The 20,624-nt window shown below is 39.8% G+C and overlaps 1 long non-coding RNA gene across 1 annotated transcript; it reads right to left on the bottom strand.

The window, feature by feature from the left end:
* Positions 1-13,666: 13,666 nt before the first annotated feature.
* Positions 13,667-16,505, bottom strand: LOC139080859 (uncharacterized). The gene is made up of 3 exons (XR_011535690.1): positions 16,376-16,505; positions 15,506-15,696; positions 13,667-13,790 (listed from the first exon to the last, which is right to left on the bottom strand). It is a non-coding gene; the product is annotated as an uncharacterized lncRNA (long non-coding RNA).
* Between the last annotated feature and the right edge of the window lie 4,119 nt (positions 16,506-20,624).

The raw sequence follows: 20,624 nt of genomic DNA, 5'->3' as shown, positions 1-20,624 counted from the left end.
ATAAACTCACGCTTTTGAAGCCAATAGTTGAAGCTTGGATATCTTACAAGCCCCTTTGAATGGATTCCACCATTTTGTCCATTGTCCATTAATTATTGTTACCTTCACCTCTACAGCATGTCTGTGGAGTGGTGAACAACCACTTCCCTAGGAACAAAATAGTTTTCTGTCCTCAGAGAGGTAGCCAGGAAACTATCTCAGACATAGAACACCACCTCTCTTTGAGTTCCAGCTTATGCCATATATTCTCCAACTCTCAAGGGTGTGTTTGTTTGTGAACATATTTAGACATTCATAGTCTATGTGTTTGTAATGCCCACTTGGTTGCCTTTTGCTTTACTTATTAAATTTTTCTTTCTTTTGTGAACTCCACAGTATCCTCCATGAAAATGGGTATTTGTTGACTGAGCATCGTTTATGAGATGTGACCCATGTGCTTAGTTAATTCTACAAGAAAGGCATTATATCCTATGGATTAAAAAATAATAAATCAGGGCTGGCCCATTTGGTTGAGTGGTTAAATTTCCCCACGCTCTGCTTCAGTGGCCCAGGTTTGTGGGTTCGGATCCCAGGCATGGACCTATTCCACTCACCAGCCATGTTGTGGAGGCGTCCCACATACAAAGTAGAGGAGGATTGGCACAGATGTTAGCTCAGAGCTAATCCTCCTCAAGCAAAAAAACAAAAAGAGAGAGGAAGGTTGACAACGGATGTTAGCTCAGGGCAAATCATCTTTCTCACCAAAAACAATAATAAATCAATTTCCATTGGCCTTTATTTTCCTACCTCATTATCACCAATCATTGACTTGATTGCACAGTTACAATAGAGATAAAAATCATTCTTTTTTTATTTTAAATATGACATGGGTGGCACAAACGTGATAGCAAAACATGAGTCTTTGAAGTTTCTATGTATTTTACTGCTTTCCTTAAATATTCTTCCCTTCCCCCAATAAAATGTGAAAGTTAGAACTATTTCATCAACGAGTGTGCCATATAGGAAAATGTTACTATTTTAATAATTACATTGCTTTTCTCGGGCATATCTCTGAGGCAGGAATTCTCAATCAGGGGTAATTTTGCCCCCGAGGAGACATTCATCAGTGTCTAGAGACATTTTTGGTTGCTCTAACTGGGGATGTGCTACTGACATCTAGTGAGTGGAATCCAGAGACACTACTAAACATACTACAATGCACAGGACAGCCCTCACCACAAAGGGTTACCCAGCCCCAAATGACAATCGTGCTGAACTGAGAAACCCTGCTCCAAAGATGAAATCTATTAAATAAGATAGAACTTCATTTGCATAGAGAGTAAAAATAGCATCAAGAACCTCATGTAATGTCCATATGCTACTATTTAATCTAGAATGAATGAGCTCAGACTTTATTAAAACATAGACTTACACATCTGGAAAAGACCCTTGGGGACTGGCCAAAGTATCAAGAAAAGAATCTGTCTTTTCTAAAACTAAGGCAAATAGGTGTCATAATATAATTGATCATTTCTTCCATGATTTGTAGTCATAGAAGGGGAAAAAAACACTCTATAAGAAGGCTAAATTCTCAGAATCTGTGATAATCTAAAAATCTGGAAACAATGAGATTTTAAGACCTATTACTGACGTCAGTAAAGGGAAATTGAGGAAGAACAAGCTGAGGAAAATTACATAGAAATACCCAGAATCAGGCCAATGCCCCTAAAGATAATGCTTGCCTGAGGTTCTTGGTAAGAATAAAAAGTAGGGGTGCCCATCTCCAGAACACTGCTTTGAAATCTCCAAGGCAGGGAACTGGAGCGGTGGATAGCTAGTAAGCACCAGGTGCTTTCCATTTTCAGAGGCAGCTGGTAAACCTTCCCTAATGGAAGGAAGGCAGATTCCCTGATCCAAGTGTGACCCTCCAAACGGGAGTGAATGGGAATCCTTAGCAATGACATCAGGCAACTTGCTAAGCCCATCCTGAAATCCTTAAATATTCACCGTTAATCAGCCCCTGCTGGACATTTTCCACAGCCTGTCATCCTAGGAATCACGCCAGTTTAGAAGTGCTAATTGACAAGGATGCATATAATAGAGAAATGCATCAAATAAGCCTCAACACCTGACAAATGGTACCACATGACAGATTCAGAGATCCTATGTATTCTTTTAAGGGTATATTCATTCATTCTTTAACAAGTACTTCTCAGTATAATCTTGTTAATCCTCCCCAAAACTTGATGTCTCCCTAATTGAATTCTAATGAATCCCCACAATAGAGTATATAAACATATGTTGACCTTTAAAATAAGAAAGAGTAATTAGAGTAATCACCATAATTAAATGACTGCATATGGTTATGGTGTACTTTTTTCTTCTAGACTACCTAATCTCCATCTATTTTTTTAAGTATTCATTATTTTTTTAAGGTCCAAGGATATTTTGTCCCACCTGTACTTGGATATAACAGTGATTTCCCACCTGTATTTTATAATAATATGTGCTTTAGGGAAAATTCATAAATATCAAATGTCAACTAAACCCACAGCCTGTTAATACTTTGAAACATATGTCAAAAAAATAAAATTCAAACTAGATTTGAGGTGACAATGAGGCAGGAAATGCAAGTGAAAAGAACCTCATGTGTTTATGGAATCATATGATACCAAGATGAAAGGGCTTCAGTGGACCTTAATTCCATCTCCCCCTTGTCTGACTGAGCCCCAATACTGTGGAATCAAGGCTTGCAGAGTCCCTTAGCCTCTTGTACAAAACGCATCCCTCTCACGAGAGCAGGCTTAACCATCTGGAATCTGACAAATCACCCTGCTGCTCTATCAACACAACTCCTCTACAGGGTCACACCTCCCAGTCTGAAGTGTTTGTGATCGGACACACAGTCGTCTCCAGCTAATCTGCAAAAATTCCAAGGCATTCAGTGTCTGTGCAGATGCTCCATCTGACAAATGAACTTCATATATTCCTTTTCCTCCTTGACTCCAATACCTGAATCCCACTCTGTCTCAGCACCACCATGATTGCATGAAACAGCATCACCTTCGAGATCTTAAATGTCCCTCTCTTAGGCTCTGGTCAATACTCCAGACTCCTCTCATCTCCTACTATCTCCCTTCCAGTACACTTAGTATAAGAGCGTGATCTTTCTCTTAGAGTTTCTCATTTACTTCATCTAGGGCTGGGCCAGGAACACCTCTTATTGTCCTCAGCCTATCAGCCTTTTGAAGGGTTTTCTTCCAAACCCTTGGCTGAGCATCTGAACAACTCTCTTACCAGCAGACTGAATTCACAATTCTCCTCTCTCTTTCACCTGTGCAAAACCCCAGCCCTGCATCACATTGGATTGAGCATTCTCTGTACCCACATCAGGGTGGCTGAAGAAGAAAATCTGACATCACACAGACTGGGATACAACAAGAAAAGAAAGTCTGCCTACTTTAGCTGCCCTTCAGCATGACTGTCATTCTCTGTCTGGGCTGCCTCCTCTCTCATGCTCTTCAATTACCCTTCCACCCGCTAAATAAGTCCTTCAAACCCCATATAATAGCCCTACTAGCCTCTCCCTAGGATGGTTTTCATTTCAGGGCTTCTCACACTGTAAAGCATATTTGAATCACAATGGGCATTTGTTAAAATGTAGATTACCTGTCACAGTCCAAGGGTAAAGCCAAAGAGTCAACATTTCTAACAAACTCTCCAAAACGATGACAGGATGCTCATCTATTTTCCTTGAATTTCTGCCCTCTGCCTTCTTCAGGAATTTCTCATCCATTTATCTAACTACCTGTGGTGTTTCCTACACTCAGATCAATTGATTTTTTCACTTTGTACTCTCTTCTGGAGTATAATATGATTCACAGTCTTTGTTTCATTATCAGCTATGTGCCAAAAACTGGTTCATCTGTATCTAGAGCTTAGAAATCCTTCCTCTAGTTTCACGCTCATTCCTTCACCTACATGCTTGATATATCTTCCTGGATGGCCACAGACACAAGGTCAGCATGTCTGAAATTAACTCAGCATCTCTCTCTCTAAATTGACATTCTACCTTTATTCCTTCTTTCTATGTATTACACCAAACACTCAAGCTGGAAACCCGAGCATCATCTATACCTTCCATTTTCCTTAACCCTCTCCCCTCACATCAACATCCTCCCCCAATCAATTACCATATTCTGAGGATTATAATTTCTAAAATTTCCTAAAACTCTCACCACTCCTCACTATGTTCACTTCTCTAGTCTAAGTCCTTACCTTCCCTTGACTATCCCATTACACAGTCGTCTATGGGGGTCTCTGCCCACAAGATAGTGACATCAAACCTATGTTCCATTCAGTCGCCATGCCCAAATATGAGTATGATTATTTAACTCCGTTAAGCTCTTCGGTATTTTCCCCTCACTTGGATGATACAATCAAAATAATTAACCCACTAGTTGAAGCTGTGCTGGCCTTATTCCTCCATATTCTGTGCTTCTTACTTTGTGCTCTGGCATCTTTCTACTTCAAGTGTGGTCCATGGAAAAGGAAGACCAGCATCAGCTGGGAGCTTGTTAGAACTGCAGAATCAAAAAGAGCCCACCCAGACCTAGAGAATCAGGATCCGCATTGAAGGGAATCCCCAGGAGATGAAAGCACGGAGATGTTTCAGAAGTTGTGTTCTAATACTGTATTTCCAAACCTAGATTCCATGGCAGCCTCTTCCAGGAGATACTAATTAATTAATTGAGCAGTCAATCCACTTTATTTATTTTTAGGAAAAAAAAATCTGTTTCTACCTTAGCTCTTAAGTTTAGCAGTCAATAATAGTATTTACATCTGCTTCCATTTTGCCTTTCATGAATTTTTGTGTTGACACTTTGTTCTCTGAGAGAGGGAGTTCGCTATTTAACTTTGCTTTGTTTCCCAAAAAAAACAGCCCCTTAATTGATCAGTACTTGTACTTTATCTTTAAAAGTTCTCTCCTCTCTCTCTCTAATTATATTTTCTTTTCTTTTAAAAAAGTTGAGCATAATCTTTAACCTATTTATTTTTATTAATACTGAAGTTATGAAATTCCTTGAGTTTTTTGGTTTATCCCATAGTTTTAAATGCATGATATTTCACATACTTTTTTTGCTGAGTAAGATTTGTCCCAAGCTGACATCTGTTGTCAATATTTCTCCTTTTTCCTTTTTTTTTTTTAGTGTGAGCCACCTCCACAGAATGGCCACTGACACACAAGTGGTGTAGGTCTGCACCTGGGAACCGAACCTGGGCTGTCAAAGCAGAGCACACTGAACATAACCACTAGGGGACTGGAGCAGGCCTTATTTTATATTTTTATCCAGATAGTTTAGAATTAAATTTCCCAGCATAAGCCTCATCTAGAAGTTTGACAATAAATTCATAAGGCCCACATTTCTTCTATATTTATAGATCTCTTATGCTTTGTTAAAGAAATAAGTTCAAATATTTATAACTATCTTTGTTAATGTAGGGACCTGAAATTGGCCACCCCAAGATATGTCTCTTTGGCATCAGGATTATTTGAGGCTGATTGCTTTTGATAAACTGGGAGGGGAAGGAGGCTCTGAGGACTGGAACTTGCCCTTTCTTAGGACACATTTACATTTGTAAGGTAAATCTATCTGTAAAGGTACCTCCCTCTCTGCACCAGGAAGAAGAAAGGGGATGACCTTCTCTCTAGAAACTCTTAATCAATACCAAAGGCAAGGACTTAAATCTGCATTTTACTGTGCTTGTCTGGTAACCTCCTGTGACTGACTTCCCTCCCCCTCCCAACGTTGGCATTTCTTTAAGGATTAAGCATCTTTCCTTAGGCTAGGAACTGATTGCTGCACTCACCTGTGACCGCCCAGCTCCAGACAATCGACTTGCCTCCTGCTACGCCCTCCAAGATAGCAGACCACTACCTGTGTGTCCATCAAGCACTGTGTGACAGGGCAATCTTGTGACTATTGTGGGAGGGACATTTCAATCACATGTGAAACACCCTGTTTGGGGGTATATAACCACTCTATGCACCCCACTTCTTCGGTGCCCTTTCTTCCTTCGGGAAGAAAGGCCCCGGGCCATGGTTCCTCATAAAGCTTTGTTTAATTTTCTCTTGCTATTCTGTCTCATGTGAATTTAATTCGTTCTCCGGCCAGATGAACCCACATTTGGAAAGTGGAAATGTCTTCCTCCCCTACATTAACTAATATATGCCCAAATTTTACAGTGACTTTTGGTATCTGTATTAATGAGAAATATTGTCTAGTATTTTTGGCGAGGTGAGTAATGTTCCACTGAGGTTTGTGTTTTAGGGTTATACTAGCCACATAAAAGAAGTTGGATATGTTCTCTATTCTGTGACAAAAGTTTGTATAAGATTAGTATCTCCATGTTAAGTATTTGGTAGAATTTACCACACAGTAGGATTATGGATTTGTCAATTTGTTCTTGTAATTATGCTTTTTTTTTTTACCTATCTTGAACCTATGTCATTAGGTGCTTATAGATCTGTTACGTGTCACTGACTGTCTATGCTTAATATGCATTTTTGCATGATTTTAACTGTTATTAAAATTCTTATGGCAGTTTTATCTGGTTAGAAAAAAGAAAAGTATGATAAAAAAAAAAACAAACAAAATGGAAACCAAAAAAATAAGAATTACGGAAAATTTAAAAATAATAAAAGATTTGCTCAGAGTCAAAAATAAAATAATGGACTCTTGTTCTGTTAATCTTATTCCACTTCCTCTATTCTGTCCACAACTGTTTTCCTGTTCATTTTCCTGGGACATTGCAGGAGAAATTTCAGCCACGCTCATATAAACTAAGAGTCTGTGAATGTCTTCTGCAACCCGAGACCCCAAACCCAAATTTAGGTGTGTCCACGTTGCACCTTTTGCCTGCCTCCCTGGCCCGCCCCACCTGCTCCTCTCCGGAGCTCTGCTCTCCTCCCTCCCTTCATTTCTCCAATCACTCCTCCCTCCTCTCCTTCCTCCCTTCCATCTCAGAGGGAAACACACACTTCCAGACCTTGTCTCCTCCACCTGCACTTTCTGTCTCATAAATGCTTTTATTACATCTCCTAATTTCATCACTCACACACTCGTTAGTAATTTCACCTTTTTCCTCTGCTTCCTTTTCCCAGTACAATAATATACATAAGTTCTTTCCAACTTGAAAAAGAAAAAGAAAAGCTTTGCCTAGCTCATCTAATTTCAATATTATCCCTTTTCTTAAAAAGACTGTATCAAATATGTATTACACATGGCTTTGAGAGGAGATAAAAGAAGAAAACTGAAACTCTCCAACAAACTGCATAGGTTTCTCAAGGAAATCTCCTAAATTCTATTATTCTTTTATTACTATTAGTCTTTATAAACAATTGCACTTCTATATCTATATTGTCAATGAGAATAATCCATAACCAATCATCTATAAATGAAAATTGGGCTGAGCTTCTTCTGAGCCAAGTGTGAGGACCATATAGCCCAGGGCCTTCCTTCCCCAAGGAAGCAAGGGCACTAAAGGAGTGGGGTGTACAGAGTGGTTATATACCTTCAAAGAGCATGTTTTACATATGATTGAAATGTCCCTTTTACAATAGTCATGAGACTGCTCTGTCGGCACAGTGATTGATGGACACAGCAGGTAGATCTGCTGTCTCAGTGGACACAGCAGGTGGCAGGTCTGTTGTCTCGAGCTATGTGGTCACAGGTGAGCACAGCAATCAGTTCCTAACCTAGAGAGAGATGCTTATCCTTAAGGAAATGCCAGTGTAGGGGAAGTTGCACCTTTATCTTAAGGCCATTTGTTCTTGTCTTTGGGACATAGCAAATGCTTAAAGCAGATATACAGTGCATGCTCAATAGCCACGTCAGGCCCTTTTGGAAAAGCAAGGTCAGGCCGAATTAGGTTTACACCAAATGGCTTCTTCATAGTCCCCAATATATCCTATTGCTTGCCATTTATTTGTCATTATCTATATCATATCTATAACCATAACTATATCTACATCTATCTATTGCTTTCTATTCTGGGAAGTCAAATCATTCTTATTAAATGTAATTCACCTTCAAATACAAAGAAGTAAGTATTAATAACGCCATCTGGCTTCCGTTTTGTCCTGAGCATATTTCTGCATTATATTAAATGTATCCGTTTCCACGTGTGCATCCACAAATATATACTGTAAGCTCCGTGAGGGTGGGCTCCACATCATATCCATCTTTGAATCCCCACTACTCGCAGACAATGTTTTCCCATCAACACTCATAGAGCTGCACTGAAGTACGACTGCAGCCTGGTTTTATTTTCTCTTTAGTATTTAACATCGTGGGAAGGTAATGCAACTATATTGCATCAGAATGTGTACTTGATCACAGTTGGTCCTGATGGTAGACCGGGAACCCAAATAGTACAATTCCACCGTGACTATAACTCTAACGCATGGTTTCTCATCACAGCACTATTGACATTTGGGGCCAGATAATTCTCTGTGGTGGGGACTGTCCTGTGCACTGCAGCATGTTCAGCAGCATCCCCTGTCCCCACGAAGTAATGGTCAGTAGCACTCCCATCCCAGTATGATAACCAAAAATGTCCCCAGATATTGCAGGGTGTCCCCTCGTGGGCAGAATAGTCCCCAGCTCAGAAACACTGATCTAGGTATTACAGTCAGAAAATGTCTTTATTTGTGATATCATATCATGGTGAGAAAATGTGATTTAGACATGGGGAAATGAACCATAAGCTGCATTGTGTGATTATACCAGACTTTCTGGTGAATGAAACCAAAACAAGAATTTAAAGACCCTACTCTGCGGGAGACCTCCAGAGAGCGTGGTCTGGTGCTTTGCAGCTTTATTTGAATGGATATGGTAGCTCTTAAAGAGCAATAAATACCCACCAGATTTCCTTCACTGCCGCGTTTTTTTACTGGGAGAATAGGAATACATAATATACCTTGATTTAAGAGTACATGTCAGCATTTTAGTAGGGCATTAAATCCTTCAAAGCTAGTATTTTTAAAGGCTTGCTGTTTCTCACATTAGCTTGGATGCAAGCCTACCTCCAGCATGAAGTGACTTGAACAATATGGTCCAATTAGAGTGACTTCAAATTTGTGCTTTTCCACCTACAGATAAATTGTGACCAGGAACAAATTTACCACCGACCCACCTAAGACATCGCTTTCTTTTTGACCAGGAAGAAAAAAAAAAGCCAATGAAGTTAAAACAAGTAGAAACACAATGGTTTTAGGTGACCGATCTGAAATATCTTCCATGACCTAAATTCGACCGTGGACAGCTGCTGTATACATAAAGCAGTACACGCACTTCATTAACACCTGCAAGCCAACATTTTTTTTACACCGAAATAAGCTAGTTGTCTCTACTGTCTGTTAGAGCGCCATCAAGGAACACATTTGTTTCCAATTTAATCACGAATCTTTACTTTTGATAAACAGCTGCCCTCCTTTGGGAAGAAAATAACCAAAACTTCCCGATATACAATGTGTGCATGTGTGTGTGTGTTCTTGTCTTCCAATGAGCTGATGATCTGATTCTCTTGGACTCTTCCCCAAATATCATGGGTCTCTTAAGCTGTTCAATGCTCTCTCTGAACTTTCCCTGGTTTCTTCTCTGATGACCTTGTGCTCCATCCTAATGTTGCACTAAGAGCATCACAATTTCCATTACAGTTTCTGCTCTTGTCTTCTCTCCATCTGTCCATTAAGTATCTATGATTTTGTAGTGCTGCCTTTAGATGGACAGTAACCTCCCACCATGTGATACGCGACAGATGCTAAAATAGCAAATACCCTGGCATGTTTTCCACGCCCTTCCAAGTCTTGAGTTTGCCAGCCTTGCTCCACTATTTCCTGATGCTTGTTAGGTGAACTGGTAATAGCATAGACACAGAGGTAGTGGTTGAAACCAGATGGTCTGTATTTAATCACTCTTCTCCCCACAATGATGGAACTAACATCCTCCAAGGCCACATGTCTGACCCCTAGTAATTTTGGTTGGCTCTAAGACCAAGTTAGGTACACTCATGGGGTAAATATGGCCAAGTTGTATCTTCTGCCAGGGATCTCAGATGAGTTGACCTGGCAATGGATTCCTCTGGGACTGAAAGGGAATCTCTCATCCAAAGGTTTCTGGGACCCTAACAGAGAGAGAAAGCCAAATGGAAAGCTACAACCATTGGCAGCCTTGGCAGGGACATGAATTCAAGAAACAGAGTCAGAAAAGTGAGGAAGGAATCCAGCATTGACAAGTCCATGGGGCTAGCTTCGATGAGGGTTGGCCGCTGAAATGCAGGATGCCCAGTTACACTGAAATTTCAGATACACCACAGTTGATTTTTTTTTTTTAGTATTTTTTTAGTTCCATGCAATATTGGAACATGTCTATACTTAAAATAATTTTTTCATTGTTCATCTGAAATTCATATTTTAACTGGGCATCCCATTTTGCTGTTTTGTTTTCTTTTTAAATATTCAGGCAAGATACTGATAATGGAGTTTGTTGCCTGTGCCTGGCTCTGAAGAACCTGGAGGTCAGAGGTTTGTGTCCAGCTGGTGGTCTCAGGGATGAGTAAACAGGTACGTCATCAGGGCTCCCATGAAGGAATAGGAGATGCAGTTATTGACAAAACAGGAAGGCAAGGGAAGTCTCTGAGGACCCGCCACAAATCGTCCACACAAGCGGCTGCCCACATGTGGGGCTGGCTGGTCCTTCATTCTCAAAGACAGAAGCAACATAGAGCCAACTTATGAGCCATTAACTCATATCCGTTTTAGGAGGAACATTTTAGTGATCCCATTAACTGCACTTGGCTTCATAAAGTTACATCACACCTGATAGAAGAATCTGGCAAATTCTGGAAAAGGCTCCGACACAAAAGGATCAGCCACAGCAGCCATATGTGCTGGCCAGAAGTTCTGTGATTAATCTCCCTGTTGAATCAAGGTGTCCCCTTTCCACTGACTTAACCTGAAACCAATACTGTGGTTTCAACGTATTAACCTTGACTCATATTAAGCAAACCTGGAGATCTCTGCCTATGGGGTTCTGCTTCACATACACTTCTCTTCAATACAAACAAAAAATATTTATGATGTAGTCACAGTGCGGCATCAGACACACAGAGTTTTGAATTATATGACATTTGCCAAACGTGATCTATTTTTAAAATAAAGCCCCCATTTAGGTTAAAAAAAAAAGCACTAGATACTCATTGTTCAACAGAATTGCCCGGTTATCTATCAAGACAAGCAAATCTAATTCCCTCTTCTTACGTTAAACTACATATTGCTGGCATGAGAAATATATGCATACCAATTTTAGGAGCAAGACATTTCTCTTTGAGTATCTGTTAACACAATTTACATTCAAGATTAATTTTTAAAATATGCATCTTTACATACTTAAAACAACATATTTTAATTTGGAATGAAAACTACGTAGGGAAAGAGCTTTAGAAATATGTCTTTTTTATGGCTTTCAACATGCGTCATAATTTGGACTAATGTAGGTTAAAAGATTATATTTTACTTTGCAGCTTGTAAACATTCATGGAGAATCTTGGGAATGTCCCTTATAATAAATATTAAAACTGTATTCTCTCTTACTTTACAAAAGCACAGCGTGGCCAACACCATTTGATCTGGATATCCCTTAAGAATGCATTCATAGTAGGAAAAATATCTCTTTTTAGATTTCAGAGAACAAAAATCAGTGGTAAAACTTATCTTCACACTGTAGCCTTTTGTTTTTAGCACATTTTCATATTTTTCCCAATGGTTTTACTCCCAGCATGAACTGCTCGTCTTCCTTGTATCATTATGAAATTCAATACAATGCAAGTGTTCTAGTCTAAAATACTCCTACTTTTATTTCATTCATTAAATTATTTTCATTACCTTCCAATAAAATCCTCTCTACCATTACATCATTCAGGTATCATTGGATTCAAAAATGATAGCGTTCCAAATGGAAGTGGCAGCATCAGAAAAAAGTAAATGTTCTACGTTGCAGAGCACGTGTAGACCATTTGAAGCCACCAGGGATGCAGGCATCTCCAGGAACGTTCCCTGACCTGGTTTTCTCTAACCGTCAGCCCCACCTTCTCAGACTCCATTTTTTCATGTGGTGCAGGATCAGACCACTAGAACCAGCCCTGGTTTACAACCTCTTAACCGGCATCTTAAAACAAACCAGTACACAACACTCACCAAAGCTTTCATGGGAGCATTTTTTCTTTTTTGAGGAAGATCGGCCCTGAGCTAACATCCATGCCCATCCTACTCTACTTTTTATACGTGGGACGCCTGCCACAGCATGACTTGATAAGCAGTGCATAGGTTCGTGCCTGGGATCTGAAACTTCGAACCCTGGGCTGCCAAAGTGGACCACGCCAACCTAACCCCTGTGTCCCCAGGCAGGCCCCACGAGTGCATTTTTTAACGGCCAGCTGTGGGGTCAGCATCAGGGTGGGACACTCCTAAGATTACATCTTAAACTTTTCCACACTTAAAGAGGTAAAGTTTGATGCCTTGGTAGTGTTAGCTGCTCCTTTCTTTATTTTCCTTTTTTTCACATTTATTTAGAACCCTAATTTAATATTTAAAAATATCAATGCTTGACTTTTGGAAGTGTTATTAGAATTTTTGCTTAATTAGAATTTCTTTAAAGACTTGAAAGAATCTTATCTTTTCAATATAATAAAATAAAAGAAACACTAAGATGGGCAAATTTGATCGTGTAGGTTGCTAAAGCAAAATATTGAAATTAATTAAGTTGTTTAATCAATGTGGAGATTTTTTCAGGGGTGTTTCTTCTATTGTCGGTTTTCATTCATCTCTACTGCATTATACGACAAATTTTTTCTGAGGCTGAAAAATTTTTAAAAATTTGTTTAGGTCCATTGATTAAAAGTTACAAATACAAATGCATAGCTCTTCCTTTGATTTTATGGTCAACCATACCAATCACCCATTTGTGCAAGTGACATTAGATGGTTAAAATAATGCATATACTCTTGGAATTCCTAAGAAGCAATGCAAGTTAGTTTGTGACTTGATCACAAACTAGACTCTAATCACAGTGTGTCCTAGGGGGAGGGAGATCCATGTGGGTTGGAGAAATCAGAGGAGGCAGATGCTGAGGGGGCATTTTGAAAGACAGACAGGATTTAAATAAGGGTGAGGAAGGGGCAAAGTCGTTACAGTTGGAGAGAGGAGAGTTGTTTCCAATCAAGAACAGGCCACGTGTAAGAATGGACTAGAGCGAAGGGATGATGCTGAGGCTGGAGGATAATGTGGTAAGTACAGATACATACCGTGGGGCCAGATTACAGAAAACTTATGATGCTTTACTCACAATGGCCACAAGAGTACTCCTCAATTATTTATGTTTAAAACAATTTATATTTATAATATAATGAATATTTTATGAATTATTGTTATGTATTATAATACTTATATATTAATATGAATATTTATAATAATTTATATTCTTAGTGATGCTTGCCTTTTTGTGTATGTCTTATCCCCTTAAGGAAATTTTAGACTTGTGTATAGGAAAGCTTTAGGTCACTCACAAAATTAGTGCAGAATACTTACTAAAAGCTTCTTAAGGTTTTTAATAGATCAGTGGGGACAGAGACGAAATCATCGTCACTATCATCATCGTCATCATCATTACCCTCATCAGCACCTCACCATCACCACTGTCGTCATCATCACCACCATGACCACCATCACCATCTTCACAGATGAGGCTGATCTGCTGTGTAGAAGGGAAACAGGAGAGAATGTGTAGTTGAGGCTAAGAATGAAATGATTCAGTAGGTAAGTTAAATTCAGTAGAATTTAACCTAGTTTCTGGTTAAAGGTAAAAGCATTCTACTTCATCTTCCCTTTAGCAATGAGCATTTATTGAATATTTTCCAAGTACAAAGTCTGGCAGAATGGAAGTTGATTCCAAAAAAAAAAAAGATGACACAGGTCCTTGTCCTTAAAGAGTTTACAGAATCCAGTGCACATGTTTCTGTATATATTTTATGCATTATTCTCTAAGTACAGAATACTCAAACTTTTCATCTGCTTTAAAACTTCCAAGAAATAGTCTGTCAAATGCTGCCTTTTAATTTTGTGGCTGTTCTGGCTGATGTATCAGGAGAAGCTCCCCATTGCCAGCACAGTCTCATGTCGCTGCCAACAAATGACTCTTCACGCTGAGTAATTAGATTAGGACCAACAGGCTGGAAGATCAAGGCCACCAGATTCCTGGGGCAGAAGAGTACATTTTATTTTTACCAACTGAAGATTTTCTGGCAGAAATAACCTGGGAGAAACTGCTACAGACGAGAGCTACATCAAACCCATAAAATACAATTAGAACTTTCCATCCTTTCCCCCAGGGGGCATTCTAAAGGAGCACTGAGAACTTCAAGTAAGCATTCTCTCCAAGTAATGGATTAATTCAGCGAATATCAGTATTTAACACTGTCTGCCTTTTGTAGATGAAATGAGATGGAAAGTATTTAATTAACAATAAATGAGGACAATGTGGACATCACAACCAGATTGTTCTGGATTTTGCAGTTTCCCCTAAAGATATACAGGCAAGACAATGTTGAATAATCTTCTAGTGCAAAATCCCATGTTGCTCCAAACACCTGAGATCTTCCTGGAGATATTTGTAAATTCAGAAGGAATTAAGTGAGAAGAGCAAGAAGTGTTCCTCAAACAAGAGCAATCTTTGTTGCCCAGCTAGGGTTGCCAGATAAGATATCGTATGGGGCATACTTATGCTAAAGAATTATTCATTCTTTATCTGAAATTCAAATTTAACTGGGTGCCCTGTATTTTTATTCGATAAACCTGGCACTCCTGTCTCCATTGGGACACTTAGCCATGTCTGGAGACATTTTTGGTTGTCAAGACTCAAGGTGGGAGGTGCTACTGGCATCAAATGAGAAGAGGTAAAGGATGCTGTTAATGATCTCACAACACACAGGGCAGCCCCTACCCCAGGAGAGAATGATACAGTCCCAAATTGTCAGGAGTGCCTGTGTTGCAACACCATAATCTTTCGCATTCTCCATGCCATAGGAGGGGTTGAAATGAATAATTCAAAGTCCAAACTCCCTTTTCCTATTTTAGGTGCTAAAACTAACCCAGCAGCATATCAAGATGACTTGTTATTTTCCTCCTAAAGCACTCAAAATACTTTCCAGTAGCAAATAAAAAAAATAATAATTTGTAGCCAAAATGTATATAGTGCCCACTTTTTGGAAAATTGGCCTACTCAAATAGAAAGTTCACACACTTGTCTCAAGAAACCAAAGCTTGTCTGGAGAGGATATTTGCATAACACACATTTACATAAGAACACCCACTGCAATCAATACAGGCCAGATAGAAAACATAATTGCTGAGTGGTCAGGGCCAATCAAATGACACACAAATGCCTTACACATCAGAAATATAGCTCACCTTATCAAATATGATCATGGAGTTATCTTGTCTGATCCTAACACTTCCAAGCATCCAGGAGAATGAGCAAAGAATGGAGAGATTCTGCTTCAAGTCTGTTTTCATGATAAGAAATAACAGCTAATATTTTCCAGCCATCTTCCTCAAGTTCAAATACTTTCACATTATTGGCGAACACAGACCTCTTCTTTCTAGGGAAAATAGAGAATGATTTGCATGAAGAAGGAGAATTCTGGTGATCATCTCAAACCTCCATCTGCAATTTCAGAGCTGTATTTCTTTTTTTTTTTTTTTTTGAGGAAGATTAGCCCTGAGCTAACTACTGCCAGTCCTCCTCGTTTTGCCGAGGAAGCCTGGCCCTGAGCTAACATCCGTGCCCATCTTCCTCTACTTCATCCGTGGGACGCCTACCACAGCATGGCGTGCCAAGCAGTGCCATGTCCGTACCCAGGATCAGAACCGGCGTACCCCGGGCCGCCAGAAGCGGAACGTGCGCACTTAACAGCTGCACCACTGGGCCGGCCCAGGGCTATATTTCTAATCTCCTCACTTTTCTTTCACCACCTAGAGGGCATCCTAATTTGGGTGCATCCATCATCTTTAACTCATCATGTCCAAAATGCATCATCTACCCCTCTTTGCCAGCACTCCACTGGGGATAGCTGCTATCCCGGTGTTCCTTGCCTCAACTTGTGTCACCACCATTCGCTTTCCAAGCCAAAAGTATCTAAGAATCATACCTGATTCTGCTCTCTTCCCTCCGCCAAGATCCTATGAGTCAGCATATCTTGTCAATTCTAGTTGGTAAATCCCTCTTGAACTTGTCTGTTTCTAACTGTCCCTCTCTCTTACACCACACCAGTACCCTACCTCCATTAGCATAACAGTAATGTTGTAAAGTTCAGAGGAAACAAGGTGGTTCCAAAAAAGAGCACTCAGTATCTTCTCATTGCCGCCATCTTGCTTCCCTTCCAAACCAGTCGACGCAATGTTTCCAGAGTTATCCTTCTAAAAGAGAAAATTGATCACATCATTTCCAGGTTAAAAATCTCCACATCACTTTATGTATGAATTCTAAACACTTTTCCATGTCTCCTGGGTCCTTTAATGCCTTTCCACCTGCTGCCCTCATGTCATCATTCTCCTGCTCCCTCTCTCCCATCTTCTCCCACGTTAAGCATCAGCTGGGTAGGACCCAATTTTGCTCTTAAAATATGCTGTGCTTTCTCTCATAGAGGAACGTTTCTGATTGTTTAATAATAGGTTGACCTCTCCTTCTCCACTCAACCTATACTCAAGGCTATCCTCAACCTTCCTCAGACTGCTCAGCCATCCCTCGGTTTGGGAAATCTTCTGTGACTCACCAGACTAGCTCAGATGCCCTGTCCCATCAGTGCACTGGGTATAATACAAGGATTGAACCCTCGTTATTTCTCTGGACTGTAGGATATCCAACAACAAAGACTGTCCCTCTCATAGACACTCAGCTCACTTGCCGAAGTTCAACTCTGTCAGAAGGCTAGATGTAGACTTCTCTCAGTAATGAGCATGTGCTTCAAGTCCTCTCAGTAATGACGGAATAAATAAAAGCAAAATTACTTCTACCCGTACGGCTACATGGGGAATATTGAATGATATCATCATAAATGGCAGATCTGTCCCATTCTAAACACAGTCCTGGGATTGTTTCATCTGAAATACTGTCTGTATTGACCCTTGTGACATTCTTCACATTGACAAAAATGATCTAGAATCTACAAGGGTAAAAAAAAATCAGATGAAACTTTCTGTACTATTATTCTCACCCATAATTTGAAGTGAGTAAGGATATGGTAAATGGAGAAAATACCCTAGGATTCATTTGTAGTATGACAAAAACATGAGGGAAAGATTAACTACATCAGACAGATTTCATGTGACTTCATTCTGACAATAAAGGTGCCCACTTACGCCTTCAAAAATCTCACATAAAATGGAAAATGTTTAACTCTTCTGTTCAATTAATCAATCAACAAGCATCAACTCATTTAATACAATTGACTTTGCCATATTGCCTGGTAACTCCTCTGGGTATATACTTTGCTAGGTACTTTGAGAAATATCGAATTATATGACAAAACTTCTTATCAGGGAGCATACAATGTAATCAGGGTTTCTCAGGCTCAGCACGAGTGACATTTTGAACCCTATGATTCTTTGCCGTGGGTACTGTCTTGCGCATTGTAGGATATTTAGCTGTACCCCAGGCCTCTACCAACTAGATGACAGTAGCACCACCTTCCCAGTTGTGAAAACCAAAAATGTCTCCCGACATTGCCAAATGTCCCCAAGGAGACAAAAATTTCTCCCAGGTGTTGAAACAGGGCAATAAAATCTAGTTAAATTCAACTAATTTTTTTTCTGCCATGTTTCAGGCCATTTGCCAAACACTGAAAATTAGAATGAATAAGTTAATGAATAAACAAACAAACAAATAAACAAATAATTTCTACTGGAAACTAAGTCTAAGAGGAAGGTGATCATGTATACACACAATGAGAATGTGATAGGCGTATTCATAGAAATACTTCAAGTACAGAGACAAGAAATATTCGCACAGAAATTGATGAAGAGATGTAAAAAAGAACTTTCCAGAGGTGGTGACACATATTCAAGGTTTTGTTGGATGAATAGGAGTTTATCTGGCAACATGGTAGGGCATAGGTGTTGCTCCAAGCAGTGTAAACAAGTTATCTATGAACAAGTGATCAGACAGACAAAATACACTGAGAGCATAGTGAGAATAAAACATTTGAAAATTTTCAATGACAGCATTTGACATATTATCATTTAATACAAAAGGCATGAGAACCTAACCCATTTAAATTCACATTTAAATTCAAAATCAGAGTCTTCAGTTGCATGCGTATTTTGGATGGTTTCACAAGAATGTGGGAACCACTGACCACTAGTGGTCAGTTTACAGTTAAGAATATTTCTGAGCACCCATTTGATGCAAAATATTGGCTGAGGGGCATAAAAACATTAGCCGAAGTTCTGCTTCTCTGGGGCCAGTCACCTTTAGCAATTCTCAGGCTCTGGACCATGGACCACCTGCTTCACAATCCCTGGGGGCTGTCTGTTGAGCACGCACATCCCTGGGCTGTACTCAAACTGATGGAACCAGTGTACCTGGAAATTAGCCCACGAAATTGCATGTTAAAGGCTTCACTGAGTTAATTCTTACATCGGGCAAAGTCTGTGAACTACTAGTCTGCTCTAATATTCATAGTAACCTGCAATTTAAATACACACAATTGCAACTCAAATAAGTTACTCTACAGTGGAAATAAGTATAAAGACAAAATAAGGGACATATCTCATCATGGGTTTCGAAAGCATGAGGGTAGAGCAGATTTTATATGAGAAGAATGAGAAGACATTATTTAAGTAGAAAAAAAAAACAAGAGAAGGTGAGTAAATTAATAAAAATCTTGAAATCAAGGTTCTATCAATTGTGAAATCTTCTCTTACCTCTCATATATTCTCTTAGTGAATAAATGAGATGAGAATCAAGTGGAGAATGAAGGTTTTAGACATGGAATATGTATATAATTAAAAATGCAAGAAAACACACAGGCAATATATATTTCTGTAACTTTTCTTTCCTTGAGACTGTTGGAAATATCGTGAACGGTTGTTGGAGCTTTCAGGAACATCTTTTCTTCTTGAGAGGAAGCATATTATGAAACGACTAAAACTCTGTGCATTAATTATGAGGCTCGAATGCTGCTGAGAGCCATGAGTCCTTGGTGAATTCAACAGGGTTGCTTTCAGAGACAGAAATTAATTGCTTGTGACAAACTCGAAGTAACAGGCGAAGGTGTAGGAGAGAGACAATGGAATGGCCTCATGGAAAAGAAACTGCAGGAAATAAATGGCATTCTATTAAAGAGTCAAGAGAGTGTGTGCACGTAGAGTTTTCTAGATGGTTTCCATGCTAGCAGATGCTGTTGTTCCCCACACAGATGGTCTTTGCAGGGATGCTGTGTTGGCCGCTGTGGTTCAGACCTGCCCTCTTTTGCACAGAGTCATCCTTTGTTTCCACATCACCTGGAGTGCCTGGCAGTTCATCGTTCCTCACACACCCAGAGGCAACTCCTAGCCAATGCCTAACTGATGCTGGGGTGTCCCAGCTCGGTTCCATTTCCTCTGGGTGACAAATAACCTCCGTGGCAACTTCTACTCCAGAGCACTCGGGATGGGTCTGAGAGGATCCCTGGCTTCCCCACCTCTCCTTTCCTGCTTCCCTTGATCTCTTATGGGTTCCTCCTGAGAGCGCCTCTTCAATCCATCCCTGCACAAGGATACCAAACCCGGATTCTACACCAGAGAACCAAATTTTAGATGTGTGCAATTTGCACACTTTTTCCAAACAATAGATGTGTGCTATTTGCACAATATTTAGGATCAAGATATTTTAAATTTTAGTTGTGTAGAATGTTTAAAGAAATGCCAAGTACTTTAAAACAAAGGTATTTTCTTACAAATTAACAGATCATGAGTAACACATATTGTAGCACTATTATTTGCTAATACGTTGAAACCAAAGTCTTTTCTTGAAGCTTTTTAACATTGCTGTGTTCCACACAGAACTGCTCTACTGACTAAAGAGAAGTTCCCTAATCTGAATGGAAATCCTGAATCAAGCCTGAGTTCAAGGTACAGGTTGACTGTGTCTAAAACCAGAGTAGGGAACTGCCAAGTAGAGGTGATAATAGAATCGTCAGAACAAAATTTCAATGACCTGCCACAGTGGCAGAAATTTTAGGCAGCAATTGATATTTACCAACTTAAGTACTGACATTTGCTGTTACTAGAATGTGTATCCAAGACTCCCTTCCAGTAGGGAGTGTGTCTGAGAAGGAATGGGACCCAGCACAGGTGTGTTTGATGGTTTGGAGGATGGAGAGAAAGCTCTGTACTCACAGTTCTCCATCCCGGCTTCGCTTTGCAATTACATGGGGAGTTGTGAAAGAGAAAGCAATGCCCAGGATTATTGCAGACTGACAGAATCAATCCTTAGGGAAAACTACCCCCAAAGAAGTAGTTTGGGGGTAGATCCTAAGGTACTTCATAG

Source organism: Equus przewalskii, chromosome X (assembly GCF_037783145.1).
Source record: "Equus przewalskii isolate Varuska chromosome X, EquPr2, whole genome shotgun sequence".
Classification (NCBI taxonomy): domain Eukaryota; kingdom Metazoa; phylum Chordata; class Mammalia; order Perissodactyla; family Equidae; genus Equus; species Equus przewalskii.
The sequence above is the reverse complement of the archived record's forward strand: the minus strand, read 5'-3'. Positions and strand labels throughout refer to the sequence as shown.